Below are 17,340 nucleotides of genomic sequence, written 5' to 3' on the forward strand. Positions count from 1 at the left end.
CGCTGGATGTGCCCCGCCCCGGCAACTCCTCATGCCAGCGCCCTCCGCCAGCCTCGCCCACGATCGCGCCCGTCGCCGGTCGTGCCCACCGTGCCCACCCCCGTCGCCGGCTGCGCCCCACCCTTGGCAGCTCCTCGCGGCCCAGCCCCCCTCGCCTTGGCCACCCAGAGGTGGCTGGCTGGTGCCGGTCGGCCATTTCCGATAGCGGCAGCCATGTCCCGGCCATCCCTTCCCTGACCGCGCCACCCGTAGGAGTAGGGGAGGTAGGAGGAGCAGGGGAGGAGGGAGAGAAGGGAAGGGGAGAAGAGGAAGAAGAGAAGAGGAGGAAGAAGGGAGAAGGGAGGAGGAAGAAGGAAGAAGGAAGAAGGGAGGGAGGAGAGGAGAAGGGAGGAGGAAGAAGGAGAAGGGAGGTGGAGAGGAGAAGGGAGGAGGAGCCCCGATCGCTGTCCACGCCTCGTTAGCGGCGGTGCCGTGCCCTCGGCGCCCCACTCCTGACTCCGCCCACCGTCGATGAGCACACTAGGTTTGCCCTTCCCTTTGTATTCAAATCGTGCAATGGATGTCGGCCATCGAGCCCTTGTTAGTAGTAATAGTTGTTGTAAGTGGTTTTCGGCCATCGAGCCATTGTCTGTGGATGTTGGCCTTTGTGCCGATCTTTTTTGTAGGTTTTTGAAACCTTCCCGTGCAGGGGAGGTTCTGCCGAAATTTTTAATTGTCACTAATGTATTGCCTTTTTATGCAGGAGGCCCCGGCAGAGGGACCTCGGTGACCCCGATTGTCTTCGTCAGCGTTGCGGGTCTGCCTGCACCGCGTCACGGCGCCACTGCACCGACTCACCACAGCCCCGCTAGCCTGACCTCACTGGCACCCTAGGTATAACCCCTCTATCCATATCATGGTCTTAGGTCATTGATCCCAGTTAGGCGTCTCCCATCCGAAAGAGATACGGTCGGAGTTATGTAGGTCTTTGCAGATCTGTGAGCGTTTCTGTTTCGGATTGTCCATGTTTTTTGGATAGCCTGCAGATGCATAGATGGGTTAGTTTCCATGGTCTGCTCCGGTCCGAGACGGTGTTTCGACATCACTCCCCTGTTGTTCTCTGGATACACACTCTCCCTTGCAGGACGTGTATCGGGAGAACAACGGGGAGGTGCTGCCAAAATTCTATCTCTGATAGGAGCGGAGCATGGAAACTAACCTCATCTAAGGATCTGCGGGTGGGATTAGGACCTATCCTCACCTATTAGAGAGTAGGCACACCGCATAGATGCAATTGATGGTGACTCACATCTGCTGATACGTCTGTTAAAGGATGGAGGACCGTGAGTGGATGTACACGCTCCGGAGAGACGAGCACGATTACGACTTGCTGTTTATAGTCAAGGTCGAAGAATTCTTACAGTATGCATTTGGCGAGAGTGTTGGAGGCCATTCTCTAGTGGTTTGTCTATGCAGCAGTTGTGACAACAGAAGAAGGAAAGATAGGTTAACCATGGGTAAACATATTGTGAAGTTTGGATTTACTCCGGGCTACCACCAGTGGATCCACCATGGTGAAGCCGATCGTATCAGGGAGGAGGTGGTGAGACCATGGCTCGAGGCTTTCGATGATGATGCCGGGGTAGCAGACATGCTGGATGACACGCACCAAGCTCAGTTCGCTGAAGGACGTGATAAGGAGGAGATGGAGGCTGCCGCAGATGCCTTCTACTTGATGTTGGACTCGGCATAGAGACCCCTTCACAATCATACTAATGTTTCTCAGCTGGATGCCATTGGTCGCATAATGGGGTTGAAGGCCGAGTTAAACCTAAGTCGAGAAGGCTTCGACAAGATGGTGGCCGTGTGGAGCGATATGCTACCGAAGACACACATTATGCCGAAGAACTTGTATGAGTCAGAGAAGCTCCTTCTTGCACTTAAGATGTCGTATGACAAGATACATGTGTGTCCGAAGGGGTGCGTCCTATTTAGGAAAGAACACGTGGATGCAAAGTACTGCCCGAAGTGTAAATCCTCTAGGTACATGGAGGTAGACTCAGGCGATGGCCAGAAGAGGCAGCTTAAGATCCCCATGAGAGTCCTACGACACCTTCCATTTCTACCGAGGCTCCAACGGCTATTCATGACCAAGGAATCCACGAAACAGATGACATGGCACAAAAATGGCACACGGTACAATCCTAAGAAGATGGTACATCCATCCGATGCTGATCCATGGAAGTACTTCAATTTGCGGCATCCTCTCAAAGCAGAGGAGGCTCGTAATGTACGTGTCGCGCTGGCAACAGATGGGTTCAATCCATATGGCATGATGGCTGCACCATACACATGTTGGCCCATGTTCGTCATCCCCCTAAATCTCCCCCCTGGTGTCTCCTTTCAATGGCATACCATGTTCCTATCGTTGATAATCCCTGGACACCTGGGGAGTAATATGGGTGTCTTCATGGAGCCTACAATAGATGAGTTGATCGATGCTTGGGTCAAAGGGGTGTGGACATACGACCGAGCTACGAAGACTAGCTTCAAAATGCACGTCTGGTACCACTACTCCCTGCACGACTTCCTGGCGTATGGGTTAATGTGCGCCTGGTGTGTTTAGGGGAAGTTCCCATGCCCAATATGCAAGGAAGCTGTGAGGTTCATATGGTTGAAGAAGGGTGTCAAGTATTCATCATTCGACAAACATCATCAATTCCTCCCTCTTGACCATCCATTCAGAGAAGACGTCAAGAGCTTTACAAAAGGTGTCAAAGTGACAGACCCTAGACCATGCTTGAGGACTGGGGCAGAGGTTCGTGCTCAGATAGATGCTCTCATGCCCAATGAAGATGGTGGTTTTATGGGATATGGTGAGCAACATATGTGGACTCATAAGTCCGGCTTGACGAGGCTCCCCTATTTCGATGACCTCCTACTGCCCCATAACATTGATATCATGCACACTAAAAAGAATATCGTCGAGGCACTTTGGGCAACGCTCATGGACACTGACAAGTCTAAGGACAACCCTAAGGCTAAAGTAGACCAGGCGACGCTGTGCGATAGGCCAAACCTAGAGATGCGGCCTCCTGCAATAGGAAAGCAGTGGAGAAGGCCTAGGGCCCCTATGTCTTGAAAATCGATCAAAGGAGGGAAGTACTTTGATGGATCAAGAATTTAATGTACCCTAATGGGTATGCAGCGAATCTAAGTAGGGGAGTGAACTTAGAGACTCTGCGAGTCAACGGGATGAAGAGTCATGACTACCACATATGGATTGAGCGGATACTTCCGTCGATGGTTCGAGGCTATGTCCCTGAGCATGTCTGGCTAGTGCTGGCAAAGTTGAGCTACTTCTTTCGCCAGCTTTGTGCCAAGGAGCTATCTTCGACCGTCATTACATAATTGGAAACTATGGCACCTGAGTTGGTCTGTGAGCTTGAGAAGATCTTTCCACCTGGCTTCTTCTTGCCGATGCAGCATCTGATTGTGCACCTCCTGACCGAGGCACGGTTGGGGGGCCCATGCAGGCCCATTGGTGCTATCTAATCGAGCGATGTCTAAAGACTCTTCGCAAGAAATGTACAAATAAAGCCAGAATTGAGGCTTCCATTGTAGAGGCAAGCATTCAGGAGGAGGTTGCAAACTTCACGACATCCTACTACAAGCTGAACCTTCCTAGCAAGCATAATCCACCCTCTCGTTACAATACTGGCGAAGTTGAATCGACCCTCAGCCTTTTCAAATGCCAACTAAGCAGCGCAAGTGGATCGACCCCAAGAGATTGGATCCAGAAGAGTGGCGTAGAATCACGCTATATGTGTTCACCAACCTTGTCGAGGTTGCGCCATTCATTAAGTAAGTTCTCAACGAACTTGTTTCAATATCACGTCACTATTCTATATCGAACCCCATTGATTCTCTTTGGTACAGGGAATTTATTCATCAAGAGTGGCATCAATCAAGGGATCCTACACCGCACGAACATGATACCCTTCTTTCAGAGGGTGCGGGAGCTAGGAGGCCTGATTTCATTTCTTCGTTCAAACAAAAGGTCGTACGTTCGTCGATATTCCTTAGTAGCTCATACATTCCAATAGTATAACAATGTATCATGCTTGAGCTTGCAGGCGCAAACCAATGCGTCCATGAGTGACGAGTTGAGACAGGTTGCAAACGGCTTCAAGTTAAGGGTGAAGTCATATACCGGTTATGATGTGAACGGATATCGCTTCCACACGTCAAGACACGAGCAGACTCGACCCGGTCAGAAAACCACCAACAGCCAAGTTTTTACACCGAGCACTAATGGCGTCAAATACTACAAAATAATTGAGGAGATCTATGAACTTGAATATGAGGGCCGGTACCTCTTACTCCTGTCATATTCAAGTGCCACTGGTTTGATCCTGGACGAACAAGACGGACCCCTCATCTTGGGCTAGTCAAGATTAGGCATGATTCCGTCTATAAAGGAAAAGATGTCTATATTGTGGCTCAACAGGGCGTGCAGGTGTATCATATGCCATACGCATGCCAAGATAAAGACCATCTTAAGGGTTGGTCTATTGTGCACTAGGTATCTTCGCACGGTAAACTACCTATTCCAAATGATGAAGATTACACCTTCGACACAAACACATATGATGGATAGTTCTATCAAGCAAATGGGCTACAAGGGAGCTTTGAGATAGTCTTACCTGGTGTGATGACCGCCATGGAAGTAGACAATGAAACGGTTGATGACGAGGACCCTGGAGATGTAGTGCTAAATTCGAAGGACATTCAAATGCTTGAGCGATTCCATTTAGGTAAAGACAATGAAGAAGACACAGAACCTCAGATAGTGTTGCCCATTTGGACAATTTTGATAGTGATGATGAGACCTATGACCCCAATCATGAAGATTATTCCTAAACCATGTAATACTATGTTTTTTTATTAAATTTTGTTATGTTTATTCATTTTGAACTATTTGACATGTATGTACTAACGCTTATTGTTCATTCTTTGTACATTGCAGGTGACAGAACAAAGATGGTGGGCAATCGTTCACCGAGGTAGGTGCTCTCGGTGTACCAGAGGCAATGCCCTCTTGATGGAGGTGAGGGGACGTCTTTGCCCCAGCGGCGAGAGCAGGCCTGGGTCGCCCCAGCATGGGGAGGGGGAGAGGGAGGGGCCGGGGTCGCCCCAGGAGGGACCTGCCTCCTCCCTCGGCTCTCAACTAGCCGGAGGACCCATCTCCTACCCCGAAGGACCACGTGGCGGCCACGGGCACGACCACAGACACTCTGTTGGGGGACGAGGGGGACTCAGCAGACGGAGGACAATTCTGCTCAGTCGGCTCCCTACCTACGAGGTCCCACAAGCCTTCCTCCGGTTCCGCTTCCTGACCGACGCCCACTGGTTCGTCCTGTGGGAAGAAGGTAAGTAACTATAGATGTTATCACTAGTACTTCATATGATACATTGAAAATCAAAAGAGAAACTGATAATTTTTCTTAATCACTTATGCAGGGGCTGGCTAGTTCTGTCGGGTGCTCTTGACCCCCCATGCACCCCCGCTACCATCCTGGGATGTCTGTGCAGGAAACACTTCCCCGGCCTTGTGGACTTGAAAGAGGAGAGGTGGGAGCCGGCCTGGTCGTGGGACAGGTACAAGCTCGGCTCAGATGACGAGCAGGACAACAAGCAGGAGTGGGTTTTGGTGGGCTTTTGGGTAAGTGTCTCACAACATAGCTCAATACATCTCCTCCATTGGTTAAGTCTTTTATTGAAATAATGAACGGATACATCATGTTTGTATGCAGAGGTACTTCAAGGCCGAAGAAGGTCGAGAGACCTTAGCGGATCAGACGGCACATAGAGCATGTAAGAAGTACGTCAGTGACATGATTCACGAGGCACGACTCTAGGCCCACGTCGACTACTATAGGTCCATCAAGAAAGAGCCCCTCAACAAAACCGGCGCAAGAAATGTGGCGCTGACCAAGGAGCAGTACCTTCAGGTAGGTGAATAATATTGATTTGTTTTGAGATTTAGTAGGTCCAGAATTGATCTTCTTATATGTCAAACACTTGATGATGTGTAGGTGCTGGCCTCATGGTGCATGTCGCATAGATCGGCATGGTCGAGGATCATGGATAGGTACCTTGACCCGGCGTACATCGCAAAGCACGAGCAAGGCAAGCGAAAGCGGGCACTGAGGATCGGTCCAACTCACCACCAAGGCAGCCACAACCTCCCCGCATTCAAGCGGGCACTTGTACGAGATGTCATTTATCTATTCTAACGCTCAATTTTGCCTGATTTCTAATCATCTTGCCGTCTTTCTCGCAGGAGGTGGCACACCCAGACGTGTCGGTGTCGGAGTTTGGGGCATGGGTTGTGTCCCACATGGGCCCGGTGAAATCCGGTGTCGTCTTCAACCCGGATGCCACTGCCTAGGCTTACTCTGACCTGAGCGTCCACGCTAAGGTCAGAGACTACGCGGAGGCGGTTCGGGCGCTCCATGGCTCAGATCATAATCTGAGCATTGAGCCCCTTGAGACAGAGGTGATCGTGAGGCTGGGGCAAGACAGGAAGCACGGGCGGTTGTGGATTGTAGACGGCGCTAACTCCGCGAGCTCTGCACCCTCTCTCTCCGACGTAAGGGCACGGAGCACGGCTAGAAGCCTTCCCATACGTGCACGGCCTACTCCAACACTGTCGCGGGTCGACGAACTTCAGGTAATTCTAGTTTCACTCGTCGTACACTGAACGTTACACACATTGATCAGATTTGCAATACTGAAACATGTGATTGAAACACTACAGGCCGAGCTGGCAGAGACAAGGGAGACGCAAGCGCACCTGACCGCAGAGCTGGAGGCCACGAAGAAGCAGATGGCGGACATGTATCAGATCATGCAAACCATCGGGCAAGCATCGGGTGTCTAAGTGCAGTTGCTAGCTCCAGCTCCGGTTCGACACTTCACTCCTGTGAGTATGAAAGTTTAATGCGTTCATGCTGTTGGGATTGTTGGCCTTCGTGCCGTTGTGATTTTCGGCCTTCGTGCCATTGGGATTGTCGGCCTTCGTGCCGTTGTGATTATCGGCCTTCATGTCGTTGTTTCTTGCAGGTTGGAAACCTCCCCGTGCAGGGGAGGTGCTGCCAAAATTTTTAATTTTGAGTCTAACACATGCAATCTCTTCTCTTTTGTGCAGCCTCCGTCGACGGGTTCAAACAATCCCGCTACCGTGTCACCGGTGGCTGATCACGTCAATCCTTCACCGCAGTTCGGTCCTTCACCGCAGTCCGGGGGGCCACACATGCGGTCTCCGTCGCCGCAGTAGGGATGTTGAACTTTGTGATGTTGAACTTGTAATAATAAACTTATGATGTTGAACTTTGGTGCATTTGTGATGGATTTTCGACGGATTTATTAAATATGGGTGTGCTTGTGATATATAATGCATGTTGGTGATATAGATGTGATGATTGATGTGTGTGTGTATATATATATATTGTCTGTTACAATGGAATGTAAAAAAATTGCAATTCTCAGGGTCTTTGCCGAGTGCCATGAGCAAGGCACTCGGCAAAGATTTTTCAAAAAAAATAAAATTTCTTTGTCGAGTGCCTTGCCGCGGCACTCGGCAAAGTATTTTTTTAAAAAAAAATTCAGAAATTCTTTGCCGAGTGCCTAAACAGGGGCACTCGGCAAAGAAATTATTTTAAAAAAAATAAAAAAAATTTGCCGAGTGCCTGGGAAGGGGCACTCGGCAAAGTAATTTTTAAAAAAAATAAAAAAAAAACTTTGCCGAGTGCCTGGGAAGGGGCACTCAGCAAAGTACCTTTTTAAAAAAAATAAAAAAAAACTTTGTCGAGTGTCTGGGCTGGGGCACTCGGCAAAGTAATTTAAAAAAAAATTGCCGAGTGCTGGGTCGGGCACTCGGCAAAATAACCGTTAACGACCGGCGCCACAACGGCCGAAAATATTTTGCCGAGTGCCGCCCCAAGCACTCGGTAATTTTTTTTTATTTTGCCGAGTGCCCGGATAAAAAACACTTAGCAAAGACCCTTTGCCGAGAAAAATTTTGCCGAGCGGACTTTGCCGAGTGCTACACTCGGCAAAGCCTTTACCAAGTGCAAAGGGCTCTTTGCCGAGTGTAAAAACACTCGGCAAAGCCGCGGCCTCCAGTAGTGTTGCGTAGTGGCGCTTTTATAACAATCTATGATTTTTTTTATAATTCAGCCATGTTAAATACTTTACCATCATTGAGTATGCATGGTCTGCAGAAATTCTAGAGTGACCGATGCTGTTGCCCTACTCCTACAACTTTACTTGGAGGCTTCGTCCGTGAGGAATGCACATATCGTTTTCCGAGTTAATTTTTCTTAAGTTTTATTAGATATATATACAAAAGGTACTCATAATTGCAGTGCATAATAGTATTGGTAGATAACTGTTCGCTGATGTTGAAATTTGGTTTATGCTGATACTTATGCTAAAATATTGTGAGAGAGAAACATTATTCCATGGCTGAAAAATAGTTCTGAATAAGTTTAAGCGAACATACCGAATATACAGAGATATTAGTAATATTTTGTGTAAATATATACCTTAAAAGAGACATTTTTTTGGCCGAAGGAAATAGCGTGTACTAGTAGCTATAGCTAGAAAAACAAACAGAAAAGAGTGGGATGCAGTTTTGGGACATAGAAGGCATGATGTTCCTGTGTCTCCATGTCTGTAGGCTTTGAGATTCCAGGCAATGCAGTGCAGGAGTTTTTACTGGATTCCTTGTTGTTGCAGCCACTGCTTTTGCCCTTTGCTTGCTTACAGTGAAATCCATATTCCATTATTCCTGGCAGTGGCAGCTAGTAGCCTAGTAGTAGCCTTTTCTCTCCCATCTGGTCATCAGGCCATGGCCATGGCCGGCCATCCATGACATGAGCGAGAAGGCGAGTGACATCAGAGGCCCAAGTGAATCTGAAATAATTTTTAATCGTTGAATAGTATAAAAGATTAAAAGGTAGTGTAAAATCAAAAGATAGTTTAGTATATTTTGCGATGTCCCTCTCGATTAGAGGCCCAGATGGATCTATAGAGAGGAGACCGGAGAGGACGATAAAGACGTTCTCCTTGTTGAATTAACTTTTATTTGTTGAACGGTGTAAAAGATAAAAGGTAGTGTAAAGTCAAGAGATAGTTTCATACATTTCACGATGATCATCTTTCTCATGACATGATATAAATATTGTTGTCTTTTTTTCACGTTTAGGACACCTTCAACGATAGAGTCAACCTGTGCTAACTCATATGAACTAAAAAAAAGACAAAAATAAAATAGCATAACATTTATTATAGAAAAATATGTAAGCATAGAAAATATATTATAGAAAAATGCGTACGTCATAAAATAATACTCCCTCCATCCCAAAATAAGTGTCGCTATAGTATTCGTGCCGGTCAAACTTTTTTAATTTTGACTAGGTTCCAGAAAATATTAGCCACATTTGTATCTCCAAATAAGTTTATTATGAAAATAGAGTCAATGATCTATTTAATTATACTAATTATGAACTTTAAATATTAATATTTTCTTATATATATTTGGTTAAAGTTAAAAGTGTTTGACTTCTCGGGAAGCGAGAACGACATTTATTTTAGGATGGATGGAGTATAAGCTTTTGCACTTTAAAAGAGCTAATTTATTATTCTCTCTTCTTTTTAATTAATAAAATATTTATAAACTAGCTTTGTAGTATTATTGGAGCTTACCAGCTTAAGCTAATCAGCCTACTCGCTTCTGCATGTCTGGCTTTGTCTCCGGCTGCTTCACATAGTAGCTACAGTATATTTTAGTTCACCTTTTGCTGCCTCAGCTGAGCTAGTTTTTTTTTTTCGTCGAAACACTATTTTCTATTCCAATAAATCAGTCAAAATAGTATTTTAATTTTTTTTCAACAAAACGAACGGCAGAGCTGCGACGGACAGCTACCTGTCACTGGCTCACTGCACGAGCTGCTGGGGTTACACGTGGGCCTGGTGCAGTCGCGCGGCACGCCTGTCAGTGGCCCCCTCCCTGTGCCTTGTGCCGACCTTGATGCATGATGGAATGATGGATGGATGGGGCATGGAGCTTTCTGAATCCTGAGTGAGTGGATCAATCATCAGTGGGCAACGGCAAGGGAAGCCAGGGCATGGAGCTTTCTGAATCCGTGCTTTCTGAATGGGGCATGGAGCTTTCTGAATCCGTGCGTTTAGTTCCCAACTAAATTTCCAAAAAATATTACAGTAGTTATTATTTTGAATCTTACGATACGTATATGGAGCATTAAATATAGACAAAAAAAAACTAATTACACAGTTTAGTTGGAAATTACGAGAAGAACGTTTTGAGCCTAATTAGTCCATGATTGAACACTAATTGCTAAATAAAAACGAAAAGGCAAATTCCCAAAATTCCCGAACTAAACGCAGCCCCAAGGGAAAGGCTGCGCCTTCCCTCTGTCACTGCCTGTGGGGTACGTAAAGCCAGAGCTACTTCAAGGTACGGCATTGTTCCCTCCCAAAATGCTAAATTTTTTAAAATTCTCCGTCACATTAAATCTTTGGACGCATGCATAAAGTATTAAATATAAATAAAAAATAAAACTAATTACACAGTTTAGACGAAATCTACGAGACGAATCTTTTAAGCCTAATTAGATTATGATTAAACACTAATTGTCAAATAACAATGAAAACTGCTACGGTATCGTTTTGCCAAATTTTTGGGCATCTAAACAGGCCCAACTTGACAGCAAATGGAACCTCTGCCCAGCGGCCAGCGCCCCTCTGCCTCAGCTTTTCATAATGTGCGTGCCTCGTGCCTGCCATGACAGTGTGGTCTGTGGCTACTTTTTTTATTCATTGGTTATCAGAATGATTTTTTAATAACAAATCTGGATGTATGATTACATCTAATACTACATGATTGGCTGGTACGGAGTATAATTCGAATTTCAGGCCTGGTTTAGATTACCTCAAAGTTCCAAGTTTTTTTACTCTCTCTCCATCACATCAATTTTTGGACACATGCATGAAGCATTAAACGTAGGTAAAAAAATTACTAATTGCACAGTTTGGTTGTAAATCACGAGACCTCTCTCTCCATCACATCAATTTTTGGACGCATGCATGAAGCATTAAACGTAGGTAAAAAAAGGTAACTAATTGCACAGTTTGGTTGTAAATCACGAGACGAATCTTTTGAGCCTAGTTAGTCCATGATCGGACAAATTTTGTCAAATACAAACGAAACGTGCTACAGTATCCAGATTGCAAAAATTTGCAATATAAACAAGGCCTCAGATAACAAAGCCACCATTTCAGTCTACCTCTATTCACAAAACAATACAATTCTAGCGCAGTGCCATGTTTTAGTATCTTAAATTTAATTAATTATAGATAAAAAATATCAATATTTATGATATTTACAAAATATATTTTCATAATAAATTGATTTTGAGCCATGAATATGAATACGACTCACTAGAAATTTAATCAAATATAAAGTACTTTAACTAGAATGCAATCCTTAGTTGCATTCTTCTTGGGACAGATGAGCATGTCCGTACGTATTATGTCTTTTCAGTTTCCACCTTCAAAGGAATGTCAATATGCCATGCCACGTAAGTTTGTCTATGTCCAAAGAGTAAATGACAAATACTCCATCTGCGCCGCTCCCTAAAAAATCAACTTCTGCCTATATACTAGACAAGTGTTTGTTTAGATACGTAGGCACCGAAGTTGATTTATCTTTTATATTAGAGCAGAGAGAGTAATTTATAACAAATTATTCAAAAAATGTCTACTTTTTTTTAAGACAAAAGAAGAATTGTATTAAATCATAGCTGAGTACGTCATCACATTACAAGCATTCTAGAATACACTATGTATATCTAGAAACTGATCAACTAAATTATACCCACACATTGTATAGCTCCAAATCTCAACTCCAAACCTATATGACGATTCGTATGGATGACCGCACAGACAAACACTCGGCAAAAGCACGTGAAAAGATTCATCAAAGGATTGGAAATATTAAACTATGTTTATATCCATCCAATTAACAACTAGTGGTGAGAGTTGTTTGACAGAGAATTAAAATGTGAATTTGATTTTTAGTTATAGACCCTAGTTTGGTTGGTGGAGGTACATAAGAAAGGGAGAGTGGACTGAGAGAATTCATATCAATTTATGATGGATGGTGAAGATACATTTATTTTTTATTGGCCCCATTCGCTTCGCTGAAAAAACAAGCCGAAATACTGTTCTGGTTGATTTGTTATGCGAGAATAATATTGTTCTGGCTAAAAAAACAAGCTGAAAAGTACGGATTATAAAACAAGCGAGAAGGGCCATTAAAGCACGGATCTCACCCAATTTCTACCCTCTTTCCTAGGGGAGTGATTAGTGGGAGTTTGCCCATGTAGCTCCCATTCCCCTTTCCACCAAAACTCCCACTTCTCAAAACAAACAAAAGATTTCTAAACTCACACATCCAAACTCACATTTCCTCCTTATTAATTAGTTGAGGATCCATACGGGGTCTCATACAATTTTTAGCAGCTAATCATTAGCTAAATGGGATCCAAACTAGTCCTTAATAGTAGATGAAAATCCAGTGACACTGGCATTTTCTTACGAGAACACGAAGTTCAAGGAGCAATGAATTAATATTGTTACTATCAAGTCAAGTCACATATACGAGTGCATATTTCGTGAGCTTGGGCATCAGTGGCGCATCTGCACGTTGCAAGAAATCTCTTGAGCAAAGAGGAAGCTATGTCATGAGTATATGCCTAATCTTTTCAAGTGTCACAATGCACAAATTTGTCTTTCTTTTACTTGCTATAACTATAGTGTTGCTGGGTGTGGATGTGCTACGACTTTAGTCGTCCTTTACTCCGATCCTTTGAGGTTCTCTTTACACTCCTCTAAAATATAATGCACAGTTTCGAAAATTAGAAGATGTAAATTCATGAGAAAACTCCACCAGGTTACAGCTGAGAAAACATACATATTTGATGGGAAAAAAAAAGATGAGAAGGATCATAAGATAAAAAAGGCCCCATATATTGGTAAGACGCAGAAGAAGAAAGCAAAACCGATCTGCGTCACTCAACAAAATCAAACCAAGCTGCACGAGTAGTCAGTGATACTCATAAAGCACGGCGGATTCAGAGGAGTAACTTACATTTGCATAAGGCCAGTTAACATCACATCTCACTACAGAATTCAAGAGTCCTTGTTATGTCATTTCTTCCCACAGTTTTCTTGACCTTCTTCGGAGATGAGAGAGAGAGAGAGAGAGAGAGAGAGAGAGAGAGAGAGAGAGAAGAAAGCGTGTCCCTTCTTGAGGGAGAGAGGGGTGTTCAAAGGAGGAGAAGAAGTTCAAGAAAGCTGTGGAAAGGCATGGCATGGACTTGAAGAGTTGAGAGGCTACATATACACACTGCACATTATTGCTTTCTCTTCTTCAACCTCCATGTTGCCATGCATTTAGCATTGCATCTCTTGATCTCCCTCTCCTTATATAACAAAGAACTACTAGCTAGGCGGCTGCCTTGTCGCCCCCTGTTCATAGTCGTCGAGAGGAAACACTATGCATGTTATATAATGCAAGAGACGATAGACCTCATGTAGGATAGTAGGATGATGCAGAGAGGAGAGTAGCCAATTTACCGAAGCAGGCAGAGCATGGGGATTGGGGTCTCAACTCTCAACGATGTTACAACAAGAATGAAGGTCATGGATTGGAGGGACCGGCTGGGCCGAGTAAAAAAGGACATGGTGGCAATGCAGAGGTTATAACCTCTTCATGCAATCATGCATGCACTGCAGCTTGCTAGAGCTTCATTGGACCACCTTTGTCTGTTCTATTATAGAAGTACCGTAACCTCTCTTGAAAACAAAAAACTTATGGCTGAAATAATAATGCTTGCATTCAATCTTACACTACTGGAGTGGTAGAAAATAATGAGAAGAAGTCTGCACTGTACGTCTCTCTGCATATATAGAGTGGGCCAGAAACTATAGCGAGCTTTGTATGAAAAGGCCGGGGTAGATATGTAAGTGCAATCAAGCCCTAATGTGGGTTTTGGTGTTGATGGTCACCTAATTAGAGAACTAATAAGATTTATTAAGATGACAAGCAGGAAATTCATTATAGAGGATGTCACATGGAAAGGAGGAGCCCCCAATTACAATTACGGACGACATCGCGCTCAAAGAAGTTTTGAATTCTTTTGCCTTTTGAAATTGAGTATGGGAAAAGCCATACTATAAAGGAGGACACTACAACTAGTTAAAAGTGGGCAACCAAATGCTCAATCTTTACACAAAACATCCTCACACCTCAGCCAAGACAGCCAACTTAACAACTCCTTCACACTTGCTATCTTGCTGGGTACGGCAGTGCCGCACTTGGAGAGAGGCACTGCCACACCGCGGCACTGCTGCACTTAGGGCGGTATTGCCGCACTTATGTAACCGTTGGGAGGCAAGGGGGTATTTATACTTTTCCTTGTCCTCCATAATGGCTCTCTCTTCTTCACCAACGGTTCAGACCGACGAAAATCAGCAGGTATTCATCTCCTCTCTCCTCCATTGATACCCTTCAAGCTCTCAAGCTTTCTCTTTGACTTCTCCATCAATTCTTGAGAGAAAAAGGTGCCAAAAGTGATTAGAGAGCAGCTCCATTGATTCCCAAAGCCTAAAGAGCATTTGGTTCACGTTTTGGCTAACGGTTGTATTTGTTACTCTTGGAGCTTGGCTCCTAGCCGGCTAGAGCGTCGTCCAGTGAGCTTGCCAAGTTTGTGGCAGTCCTGCGAGGTTTGTAACCACCTCTTGCAGCAAGTAAAATCACCCCTCATCTCAAGAGTTCACTCTCTTGACTTGAGAATGAGGTAGGGTTGCAAAGCCCTAAGCCTTAGTGGTATACCTCAATAACATGGACTTAGGCAAGCCTTGGTGGCGAGCTGAACCACGGGATAAATCCTTGTATCATCTCATGCTTGTGTTGCTACACTTGTGTTCTTGATGTTGTTGAGGTGATTTCTAGGGTTTGAGGCCGATCTACTTGTGTGTGGTGTTTCCACCACTTTTAGTTATCGATCTGTGATCTACTACCCTGCAGGAAGCTAAGAAATTTACCCGATCTAAATTTCGTTGAGTAGATTTTGAACTGTGAACTAATGTCTTCTGCAGGTGCGACAGTGCCATTGTTTGGTGTGGCAATGCCGCGCTCACAGAGCGGCAATGCCACGGATGAATTTTACTTCAGTTTGAGTTGAATTTTTACAGGCCTATTCACCCCCCCTCTAGGCGTACCAGAGATCCTACAAGTGGTATCAAAGCGGGTTACCTCGTGTGCACTTCACCGCGTGAGGTATGGAACCCGAGGGAGGATCCGATGTTGTGAAGCCCATCAACGTCGATCTGGAGGACGTTGTGCTGCATGACACCGACAATAGTGAGCTTAGCGCCTCTATAGTGAGCAACTCCATGCTCCCACAGCTAGAGGCAACTGATGCCAAAAAATCTCAAAATGAAGAAGAAAGAAGAAGAAGGAGAGGGGCAGCTAGAAAAGAGAGAAGAGAAGCAAGAGAGAAGAAGGAGCAGCTGTGGTTAGAAGAGAAGAAAGCAAGAAAAGAAGAAAGAAGACTCAAGAGAGAAGCTAGAAGAAAAAGAAGAGAAGCAAGAAAGAAGAAGGAACAAGAAGCAAGAGCCTCCAATGCATCTTCAAGTGAGCTATCTAGCAGCTCCAAAGATGGTGATGATGATGAGTCCTACCAAGTGCATAGCAAGAAGGACAAGAAAGGAAAGGGCAAGAAGAATGACGATAATAAATATGCCATCATATCCTTTAACTATTCTTCTATGTCTATAACTAACCATGATCGCAAGTCTTTCATCAATGTGCCCATGGGCAAGTTACCTCATTTCGATAGGACTAACTTTGCCAAGTGGAAGCACTTAATGAGAGCCTATCTTATAGATCTTCATCCCGGCATTTGGGAGGTTGTTTGCAATGGATTTGAGCCACCGGTGGATCCCAAGAATCCAACCATGGAAGAAATAAGAATCATCCACCTCAATGGTCAAGCTACTAGTGTGCTACTTAGTGCCTTGGATGGTGATGAGTACAATAGAGTGATTGATTTGGATGTTGCCAAGCAAATTTGGGATACTTTGCATCTTGCACATGAAGGGGTTGACAAAGTGAGAAAGATAAGAATTGATTTATTGATGTCCAAGCTCAACCGATTTGTTATCTTGGATGGAGAAGGGCCACAAGAGATGTTTGATAGGTTGATGACCATGGTGGGCAAGATTAGAGGCTATGGTTGTGATGAGCTAGATGATCACAAAGTTGTCAAGATTATGTTGGAAGCTTATTCATCAAGAAATGCGGCCGTAGTAACTCTAATTAGAGATAAGAAGAAGTTTGAGTACTTCACACCAAATGATGTACTTGGGAGGATCTTGACCTTTGACATGCAAAGAGAGAAAGCAAATGAGAGGAAGAAGCTTGGAGAATTGCAAGCAAAGCTAGAAGGCATCAAGATCAACAAGGATGTATCTCTCAAGGCCAACAAATCAAGCAAGCAAGGCTCTACTAGCAATTCCAAGACCAACAAGCAAGCTTCAATTAGCAAGCCCAAAGCAATCAAGCAAGTTCAAGAAAGAGTAGAGACCACCTCATCCTCTAGTGAGAGTGAACATGATGATGACCAATATGAGAAAGTGGATGATGTTACTCTCTTTATGAGGAGGTTTCACAAAGGGTTGAAGAAGCAAGGGTACAAGGTAGTAAAGAGGATGTTTCCAAACAAGAAGAAGAAGACATGCTACAATTGTGGAAGCACTGATCACTTCATTGCCAAGTTCCCACATGAGATCAAGTAGAACAAGTATAAGAAAGAGAAGAAGGAGGACAAGGCCGACCAGAGAAAGAGCAAGAAAAACATGGTAGAAGCTCACATTGGGCATGAATGGGATTCATCTATTGAAAGCTCAAGTGAAGAAGATGAGAAAGTTGCAACCATTGCTATCCATGAGCCATCTTCTTCACCAAGACTCTTCACCAACATGTCTGATGATGACTACTACTCCCCTCACATTTGTCTTATGGCAAAGGGTGAGAAAGTAAAATCTAAATCCAAGGCCAAAGCTCCTCCACCTCCTAGTGATATCTCTAGTAGTGATATTAGTGATAGCTCTAGTGATGATGAATCTAGTGATGAAGAAATTGATAAATTAACTAAGAACTTAGATGGAAAGACCAAACTATTCATCACTAAACTAATGGAGGAC

General features: G+C 44.5%; 1 pseudogene; it reads left to right on the forward strand.

Moving 5' to 3' along the window:
* The first annotated feature begins 1,312 nt into the window (after window positions 1–1,312).
* On the forward strand, window positions 1,313–5,049 carry LOC136466264 (uncharacterized; annotated as a pseudogene).
* Window positions 5,050–17,340: the final 12,291 nt, after the last annotated feature.

This window comes from Miscanthus floridulus, chromosome 7 (genome assembly GCF_019320115.1).
Source record: "Miscanthus floridulus cultivar M001 chromosome 7, ASM1932011v1, whole genome shotgun sequence".
In the NCBI taxonomy this organism is placed as follows: Eukaryota; Viridiplantae; Streptophyta; class Magnoliopsida; order Poales; family Poaceae; genus Miscanthus; species Miscanthus floridulus.